This window comes from Schistocerca americana, chromosome X (genome assembly GCF_021461395.2).
Source record: "Schistocerca americana isolate TAMUIC-IGC-003095 chromosome X, iqSchAmer2.1, whole genome shotgun sequence".
NCBI classification, from domain to species: domain Eukaryota; kingdom Metazoa; phylum Arthropoda; class Insecta; order Orthoptera; family Acrididae; genus Schistocerca; species Schistocerca americana.
The window spans coordinates 1,009,788,563-1,009,798,567 of record NC_060130.1 but is presented as its reverse complement, the minus strand read 5'-3'; positions in this window follow the sequence as shown (position 1 = coordinate 1,009,798,567).

Sequence of the window (10,005 nt, the reverse complement as noted above, 5' to 3'; positions counted from 1 at the left end):
TTGTAAGTGTGTCACGTTTATAGTTTTAAGTAAGTCACAACTGACATAATGTTGATAACAACCATGTTTGTAACATTATTATTTGTAAATTACCAAATGTAAAATGTATCAAAATGAAAAATTTATTAATACTAACAAATCTTCAGTTTGTAACTTTATAAAGTCACATATTCAGAAGAATAATCGGTACGATGTCCTGAAATTGTATTTTTTCTAAGGACTGCACTTGGTTATTTCAATGTTTAATAAATATTCTTATTATTATTAATTAATGCCCATCCAAACGCAACGTTTTGTCCATGCAGATATCTGCACAAAAGTCTGTGCTTGCAACATATCGTTGCAAATGTACTATGTTCACATGACACAAGTTCCAATCTCCTGCTCACCTGTCATATGTCGATGTAGAAGAGCAATTTCAGTGGAAAGCGACTAAACTCTCGCAGTCTCAAAGTTTATTTCAGTTATTCATAAGTTCGTAATGGAGGAAATTGTATTATGGTCTCTGTTCACAACTTGTCTTACCAAAACCAAATTGCATGAAACTGGAAGACCGATCAAAATTGTCTGAACAGTGGCAGCTTAAATGAATGCAACTTTCGCACATAAATATACTCGTGAGTTGTAGGGCGAACCCGACGACTGACGTAATTATTTGCTCTTTGCAGATGAATTTAGAAACATATAACTCTCTTTTGACGCTTATAACTCCTCGAATAATGCAAAAAATGCTTGAATGAGGAAAGCAGTTTCTTCACATGAGCAGGTGACGGTGGCTTTTAAATTCCTGCCACCAGGAAGGAGATACAAGGACCTTGAATTTTCTACTGAGTATCGAAACAAGCATCAAATGAACTCGTACTGAACACATGCAAAGCTATTAACACTGACCTGAAGGAGAATTTCATGAGGGCAAATAAAATACCTCGACTGTGCAATATATTTACTCTGAAAAGTTACAGATGACAATTTTACAGTTTTAAAAGTGTTTGAGACTCAATATATTATCAGAAATTATAGGCTTGGCGACTGAACAATAGTTCAGTTTGTTTCTGAATCAGTATTCTCAGTTCTCTGTTTAAGTTATAAACTTTTGCATTACAATACAAAACTCCATTTCTCTATGAAAGAATTATAAGATGCTGCCTTCTTATCTATATCACTGCCTTTCTTGTTCTTAATTTTCCACAAACATATGTGACTCCTGTACATTTCAATAAATTCAGCAATGAATTCTCTAGGGCATTGATGTATATGTACCAATTTGAAAATCTCTGTTCATGCACAGAAAGAAACATTAGACTGAAAAAATAGCTGATGCAAATAAGTTTCATTCACATCACACACAATACCATTTGTCTGTGCAGAAGTGGTTGGTGCCCACAGATTCGAGCAATTTTGTTCAAGCCCCCAGCGCCAACTTATAGGTTTGTATTGCACATCTCATATCTGCAAAAATGCCCTGTTCCCACACAATGATCTGTTTGGGCATACATGATGTGCAAATACATTTGTGCAGACAGATTGTTGTTGTAGATCGACATACAGTTTTATTGTTCGATAATAAATCGAAAGATGCTACAGACATATAGTAATGACTGTAGAATTTCTCTGGGTAATCTCTATGTTTCTCGTCTAACAGTGTGTTTATCTTCAGTTGAAGGATTCACAATAATTCTATGAATCCATGATTATCATAGAAAATGGTGCCTTCTGCATCGATGAGCAACATATAATGCTACTGCAGCTAAATATCTAATTTAAGAATGACAGCTCATGTTGCAAGGTGTGTCTTGTAGGCCAGTCGTAAAACAGCTACAAAAGCCATAGATTTTTGTGGTATGTGCGACACACAGTTTTAATTTGGTGCGACTCATCCACTGCGATTCTAATTGTTTCAAGTATGGCGCCCTTTGCTATTTCAACTGCTAATATCGAACAGAGAAAAATCTTCTAGCTTGGCATTAGCCTAACATGTGTTGGTTCACTGTCACCTGTCACAAGGGGTGTTGTGATATTTTTGAATTAGTATTCAGTAAGTTTTTCATGGATTAGATGACAGTGGTATTTGATTGCTGTGAATGTGTTTCATAAAATTTTAAAGTTCTGCCTTAAAATTTTTTTATCTGCCTTATATTTATGCTTGAAAACCTGTAAGTTTGTTGATCTGTACACTACACCCAGATCAATCATATTCAGCCTAAGCTTAGTGAATTTGAATGGTAGTTTGAATATGATGTTATTTCCACATTGTGACTGTGTATTAGAATTCCCTCTGTTTCGCTAATGAGCCAACAGTAGTAAAGGCGTCTCAACAGAGTTCTCTAAAATGCCTCCGAATTTTTGTCAGGTTCTTTTGTATCTACATCTACATTTATACTCCGCAAGCCACCCAACGGTGGACTATATCCCAGCTCTCTTTGTCAAGTTCATTTTTAAAGCTGTTGGAAGGTTGTTTTCGTTCTAAAACTGTCGATTTTTTTAGGCGCAAAATTTCCTTCTATTGAGCAAAGTATGTACTCTGTTGAACTTAACACTCCTTGAGAATTTTTGTTTGTTATTGCATAATCCATCCGATTAGAACTTGAGTCTGTTACTCTGGCGGCGGGGTCAGGGATTTTCTCTGCCTCGTGATGACTGGGTGTTGTGTGTTGTCCTTAGGTTAGTTAGGTTTAAGTAGTTCTACGTTCTAGGGGACTGATGACCATAGATGTTAAGTCCCATAGTGCTCAGAGCCATTTTTTTGTTACTCTGGTGTCTGAGCAAACTGTATTTACCAGACTGTATGAGCTTAGTATCTCTATGAGCTTCTTGTTGACTAAGTTTAAAAAATGGTTCAACTGGCTCTGAGCACTATGAGAATTAACGTCTGAGGTCATCAGTCCCTTACAACTTAGAACTACTTAAACCTAACTAACCTAAGGACATCACACACAGCCATGTCCTAGGCAGGATTCGAACCTACGACCGTAGCGGTCACGCGGTTCCAGACTGTAGCGCCTAGAACCGCTCGGCCACCCCGGCCGGCTGACTAAGTTACAAGAAATTGTATTTATATTAAAAATCCGAAATACATGAAGGTCATAGGGGCCAGTCTACCTAACTATAGCGATAAAACTTTACAAAAGATGGAATATATCTGTATTTGGTGGCAGAGATATCCCAATATGTTTTACTAAGTTAAACTGTAAGTAGGCTGTTTAGGTTTTTATATTGGTAACGCCACATAGCGCTCTGTATGAAAATCACTGGGTGTGCTGTGTGAAGTCTGTGGCTGGTCTGCATTGTTGCAATACTGCTATTGTAGTGTTGGGCAGTTGGCTGTTAACAGCGCGTAGCGTTGCGCAGTTGGAGGTGAGCCGCCAGCAGTGGTGGATGTGGGGAGTGAGATGGCGAAGTTTTGAGAGCGCATGATCTGGACAGAGACAGTAAATTTGTAAGACTGGATATCATGAACTGCTATATATATATTATGACCTTTGAACACTATTAAGGTAAATACATTGTTTGTTCTCTATCAAAATCTTCCATTTGCTACTATGCCTATCAGTAGTTAGTGACTTCAGTAGTTACAATCTTTTATTTAGCTGGCAGTATTGGCGCTCGCTGTATTGCAGTAGTTCGAGTAACGAAGATTTTTGTGAGGTAAGTGATACATGAAAGGTATAGGTTAATGTTAGTCAGTGCCATTCTTTCGTAGGGATTACTGAAAGTCAGATTGCGTTGCGCTAAAAAATATTGTGTGTCAGTTTAAGCACAGTCATGTATAATTTTTCTAAGGGGACGTTTCAAAACCCCTGTTCTTTGAGCTGAATTACAACTCCACTAATATCATTTATTCACTCCTTGTTATAGTGGTCAGGAAGCGACATCTTCTTAAACTAGATGTAGTCATTGACATAAATTATCATGCCATAATGCTATTTTTATTTATTGCTGTCATTTATTGCTAACATGTAATCATTTAGTTTATAGCAATTAATTTCATGACATTTAAAACCCTAATCTCTTATCACAAACAAATGTGGCTGATACTGTACTTGTTTACAAGTACCAGTATTAAGTAAAGCATATATACATCTACATCTACTTGGACACTCTGCAAGTCACGCTTAAGTGCCTGGCAGCGGCTTTATCGAACCACCTTCACAATAATTCTCTATTATTCCACTCTCAAATAGTACTTGGCAAAATTAAACACCTATATCTTTCCGTGTGAGCTCTAATTTCCCTTATTTTATTATGATGATCGTTTCTACCTATGTAGGTCGGCGTCAAGACAATATTTTCGCACTTGGAGATGAAAATTGGTGACTGAAATTTCGTCAGAAGACTCTGTCACAACGAAAAACGCCTTTGATTTAATAGTGTCCATCGCAAATCCTGTATCATGTGCATGACACTCTCTCCCCTATTTCGCGATGATACAAAAGCCACTGCTCTTCTTGGAAGTTTCTTGATGTATTCTGTTAATCCTATCTGATAAGGATCCCAGACCATGCAGCAGTATTCAAAATCAGGAAGGACACGTGTAGTCTAGGCAGTCTCTTCACCAGATCTGTTACATTTTCTAAGTGTTCTGCCAAAAAACGAAGTCTTTGGTTTGCCCTCCACAAAACATTTTCTGTGTGTTCTTTCCAAACTAAATTGTTTGTGATTGTAATTCATACTATTTAGTTGAATTTACAGCCTTTAGGTTAGACTGCTTTATCATGTAAACGAATTCTAATGGATTCCTTTTAGCACTCATGTGGCTATCTCACACTTTTCATTATTTAGGGTTAATAGCAAATTTTTGCACCATTCAAATATCTTTTGTAAATCGTTTTGTAATTTGTTTTGATCTCCTGATGAGTTTAATAAACGATAAACGACATTATCATCTGCATACAACCTAAGATGACTCCTCAGATTGTCTGTTAAATTCTTTATATAGATAAGGAACAGCACAGGACCTATAACACTACCTCGGGAAATGTCAGAAACACTTATAAGATGTTGCACATCTAAACAGATCAACCTCAATTCTTACTCCATTCTTTGCTTCTTATTTTGTGGGGACTGCAATTTTCTGCTTTTGGGGACCCAATATCTGTTACTTCGCTACTTATGCCTTTTAGGTATTCCATATTACATAGAATTACAGTTTGTTTTGACCAAGTCTAGCAGTTGGAATTGGACTTGGTCAGTGTTTTTAGCTTGCCTGCTTTGAGTTTTGCAGTTTACATAGTGCTTTATTGGCACAACCTGCTCTGTCTCTAGCGACTTGCAATTCTTCTTGCTAAGTATGGTTTTCCACAACCCATTCATATGCTGACCACCTGACCCAAAACGATTTCATGCTATTATTTCGACATTTTTACGCTAAAATTTTTTTCCAGGGACTTTTAGATGAAGAACATGTGTAGTATGAAACCATCCACCATCACCATTGATGTTCAGAATAAGAGGGTTACTTGATAAGTCTGGTAGAAAGCAAGGATGAATATTTGTTTCGTAAACAACCACCTTACTTCTCCACACAGTCTCATTTTGGGGATATACACTCCTGGAAATTGAAATAAGAACACCGTGAATTCATTGTCCCAGGAAGGGGAAACTTTATTGACACATTCCTGGGGTCAGATACATCACATGATCACACTGACAGAACCACAGGCACATAGACACAGGCAACAGAGCATGCACAATGTCGGCACTAGTACACTGTATATCCACCTTTCGCAGCAATGCAGGCTGCTATTCTCCCATGGAGACGATCGTAGAGATGCTGGATGTAGTCCTGTGGAACGGCTTGCCATGCCATTTCCACCTGGCGCCTCAGTTGGACCAGCGTTCGTGCTGGACGTGCAGACCGCGTGAGACGACGCTTCATCCAGTCCCAAACATGCTCAATGGGGGACAGATCCGGAGATCTTGCTGGCCAGAGTAGTTGACTTACACCTTCTAGAGCACGTTGGGTGGCACGGGATACATGCGGACGTGCATTGTCCTGTTGGAACAGCAAGTTCCCTTGCTGGTCTAGGAATGGTAGAACGATGGGTTCGATGACGGTTTGGATGTACCGTGCACTATTCAGTGTCCCCTCGACGATCACCAGTGGTGTACGGCCAGTGTAGGAGATCGCTCCCCACACCATGATGCCGGGTGTTGGCCCTGTGTGCCTCGGTCGTATGCAGTCCTGATTGTGGCGCTCACCTGCACGGCGCCAAACACGCATACGACCATCATTGGCACCAAGGCAGAAGCGACTCTCATCGCTGAAGACGACACGTCTCCATTCGTCCCTCCATTCACGCCTGTCGCGACACCACTGGAGGCGGGCTGCACGATGTTGGGGCGTGAGCGGAAGACGGCCTAACGGTGTGCGGGACCGTAGCCCAGCTTCATGGAGACGGTTGCGAATGGTCCTCGCCGATACCCCAGGAGCAACAGTGTCCCTAATTTGCTGGGAAGTGGCGATGCGGTCCCCTACGGCACTGCGTAGGATCCTACGGTCTTGGCGTGCATCCGTGCGTCGCTGCGGTCCGGTCCCAGGTCGACGGGCACGTGCACCTTCCGCCGACCACTGGCGACAACATTGATGTACTGTGGAGACCTCACGCCCCACGTGTTGAGCAATTCGGCGGTACGTCCACCCGGCCTCCCGCATGCCCACTATACGCCCTCGCTCAAAGTCCGTCAACTGCACATACGGTTCACGTTCACGCTGTTGTGGCATGCTACCAGTGTTAAAGACTGCGATGGAGCTCCGTATGGCACGGCAAACTGGCTGACACTGACGGCGGCGGTGCATAAATGCTGCACAGCTAGCGCCATTCGACGGCCAACACCGCGGTTCCTGGTGTGTCCGCTGTGTCGTGCGTGTGATCATTGCTTGTACAGCCCTCGCGCAGTGTCCGGAGCAAGTACGGTGGGTCTGACACACTGGTGTCAATGTGTTCTTTTTTCCATTTCCAGGAGTGTATATTTGGTCCAGCGATTCTCCAGAATTTTTATCCCTTCATATAAAAAGGTTCAGTCAAACTCTGTAAAATACTCATTGACAGCAACAATGACTTCCTCATTTGATGAAACTTTCTTCGCGGTCTAAGGCGCTGCAGTCATAGACTGTGTGGCTGATCCTGGCGGAGGTTCAAGTCCTCCCTCGGGCATGGGTGTGTGTGTTTGTCCGTAGGATAATTTAGGTTAAGTAGTGTGTAAGCTTAGGGACTGATGACCTTAGCAGTTAAGTCCCATAAGAAAAAAAAAAACTTTCTCCCCAGCAAGCCAAAGTTTCAAGTTAGGGAACAGGAAGCAGTCACTTGGAACTAAGTCTGGTGCGTACGGTGGATGAGGAAGCAATTCAAAGCCCAATTCATGCACTTTTGCCATTGTTATCACCGATGTGTGGAATGGTGCTCTGTCCTGGTGAAAGGGCATTTTTTTTTTTGCATGCCAGTCTTACTCTTTTTTTAGTCAATGTAAGTTTAAAACGATCCAACAATGAAATATACTAGGATCAACTTGTAGTTCTACTTTTTTCAAGTAATCTATGAGAGTTATTCCTTAGGAATCCCAAAAAACTTTGGCCATCATCTTACCAGCTGACAAAATTGTCTTTACCTTGTTTGGTGCACTTTCACCAGCCTTTGTCCATTGTTTTGAATGCTGTTTTGACTCTTGGTGTGTAATAATGGTCTAGGTTTCGTGAACAGTCATACATCGGCGCAAAATGTTTTGCAACTTGCGATTAAACGTCAGCGGACATTGTGTTGAAATGTGCCGGACGCGTTATTGGTCAACTGTGAGCAGTCGCAGCACCCATTTCACAAATAGCTTCTCTATAGCCAGTTCCCCATCTAAAATATTATGCACTCACTCCTTTGAGAGGCCCGCAAGTATAGTCTTAGCAGTCTCATAGATTTTTCTTTGGCGGTTCTGAATTACCATATCACGGATTCTGTCAATGGTTTCCTTTGTGGTGACCTCAGTAGGATGGTTGGAGCGTATTTTGCATACAGTACTTGTCCGATCACGTCAAATTCATTAATCCAAAAGTAAATGGTCTTCAACGATGTTGCAGAGCCTGCGTGAACTTCAAACAATTCTGTTTTGTTAAAAGACATCATAGTCGCCGTTGACTGTATGAAATATTTGTTATTAGGATTGCAATTTCGACCTTAGGGCCATTTTCAAGTAACACTGCAAAAGTTACCCTTTTAGCTCGCTTTGCTGCTGTAGATGTCGTCTTAATTTTGACATGTAAAGCAAACGATGTAACTCCTAATTATATCAATGTCAAAATTAAAAGGACATCTACAGCAGCAAAGCGAGCTAAAAAGGTAACTTTTGCAGTGTTACTTGAAAATGGCCCTAAGGTCGAAATTGCAATCCTAATAATAAATATTTCATACAGTCAAAGGCGACTATAATGTCCTTTAAGAAATATGATATGTCTGTGAATCCCAACCATGATAACTTAATCAAATTCTGTTTTGATTCGTGCAGCGGTGCAACACATCAAAGGAAATGTTTAGCAACAGCACGAAACTCGGTTTTTCTCGATTTTCAATTGCAGTCGATACACTGATCAATTCTACATCTACATCTACATCTACATGACTACTCTGCAATTCACATTTAAGTGCTTGGCATAGGGTCCATCGAACCACAATCATACTATCTCTCTACCATTCCACTCCCGAACAGCGCGCGGGAAAAACGAACACCTACACCTTTCTGTTCGAGCTCTGATTTCTCTTATTTTATTTTGATGATCATTCCTACCTATGTAGGTTGGGCTCAACAAAATATTTTCGCATTCGGAAGAGAAAGTTGGTGATTGAAATTTCGTAAATAGATCTCTCCGTGACGAAAAACGTCTTTGCTTTAATGACTTCCATCCCAATTCGCGTATCATATCTGCCACACTCTCTCCCCTATTACGTGATAATACAAAACGAGCTGCCCTTTTTTGCACCCTTTCGATGTCCTCCGTCAATCCCACCTGGTAAGGATCCCACACCGCGCAGCAATATTCTAACAGAGGACGAACGAGTGTAGCGTAAGCTGTCTCTTTAGTGGACTTGTTGCATCTTCTAAGTGTCCTGCCAATGAAACGCAACCTTTGGCTCGCCTTCCCCACAATATCATCTATGTGGTCTTTCCAACTGAAGTTGTTCGTAATTTTAACACCCAGGTACTTAGTTGAACTGACAGCCTCGAGATTTGTACTATTTATCGAGTAATCGAATTCCAACGGATTTCTTTTGGAACTCATGTGGATCACCTCACACTTTTCGTTATTTAGCGTCAACTGCCACCTGCCACACCATACAGCAATCTTTTCAGACAGCTGTCAACGATGAACTGTATGCCGTACATTGTTGAAATTCTTTACATGATCCTTGGAATAATCAAGCTTAGCAACAACGAAGGCACAACAAAAATATTCCATTCCTTCATGGAAATTTGCCAGACTTATCTAACCACCCTCCCACGTTTGGAAAGTGTCTGCATACAGGGTGGTCCATTGATCGTGACCGGGCCAACTATCTCACGAAATAAGCGTCAAACGAAAAAACTACAAACAATGAAACCTCTCTAACTTGAAGGGGGAAACCAGATGGCGCTATGGTTCGCCCGCTATATGGCGCTGCCATAGGTCAAACGGATATCAACTGCGTTTTTTTTTTTTTTTTTTTTAATAGGAACCTCCATTTTTTATTACATATTCGTGTAGTACGTAAAGAAATATGAATGTTTTAGTTTACCACTTTTTTCACTTTGTGATAGATGGCACTGTAATAGTCACAAACATATGGCTCACAATTTTAGACGAACCGTTGGTAACTGGTAGGTTTTTAAAATTAAAATTCAAAACGTAGGTACGTTTGAACATTTTATTTCGGTTGTTCCAATGTGATACATGTACCTTTGTGAACTTATCATTTCTGAGAACGCATGCTGTTACAGCGTGATTACCTGTAAATACCACATTAACGCAATAAATGCTCAAAATGA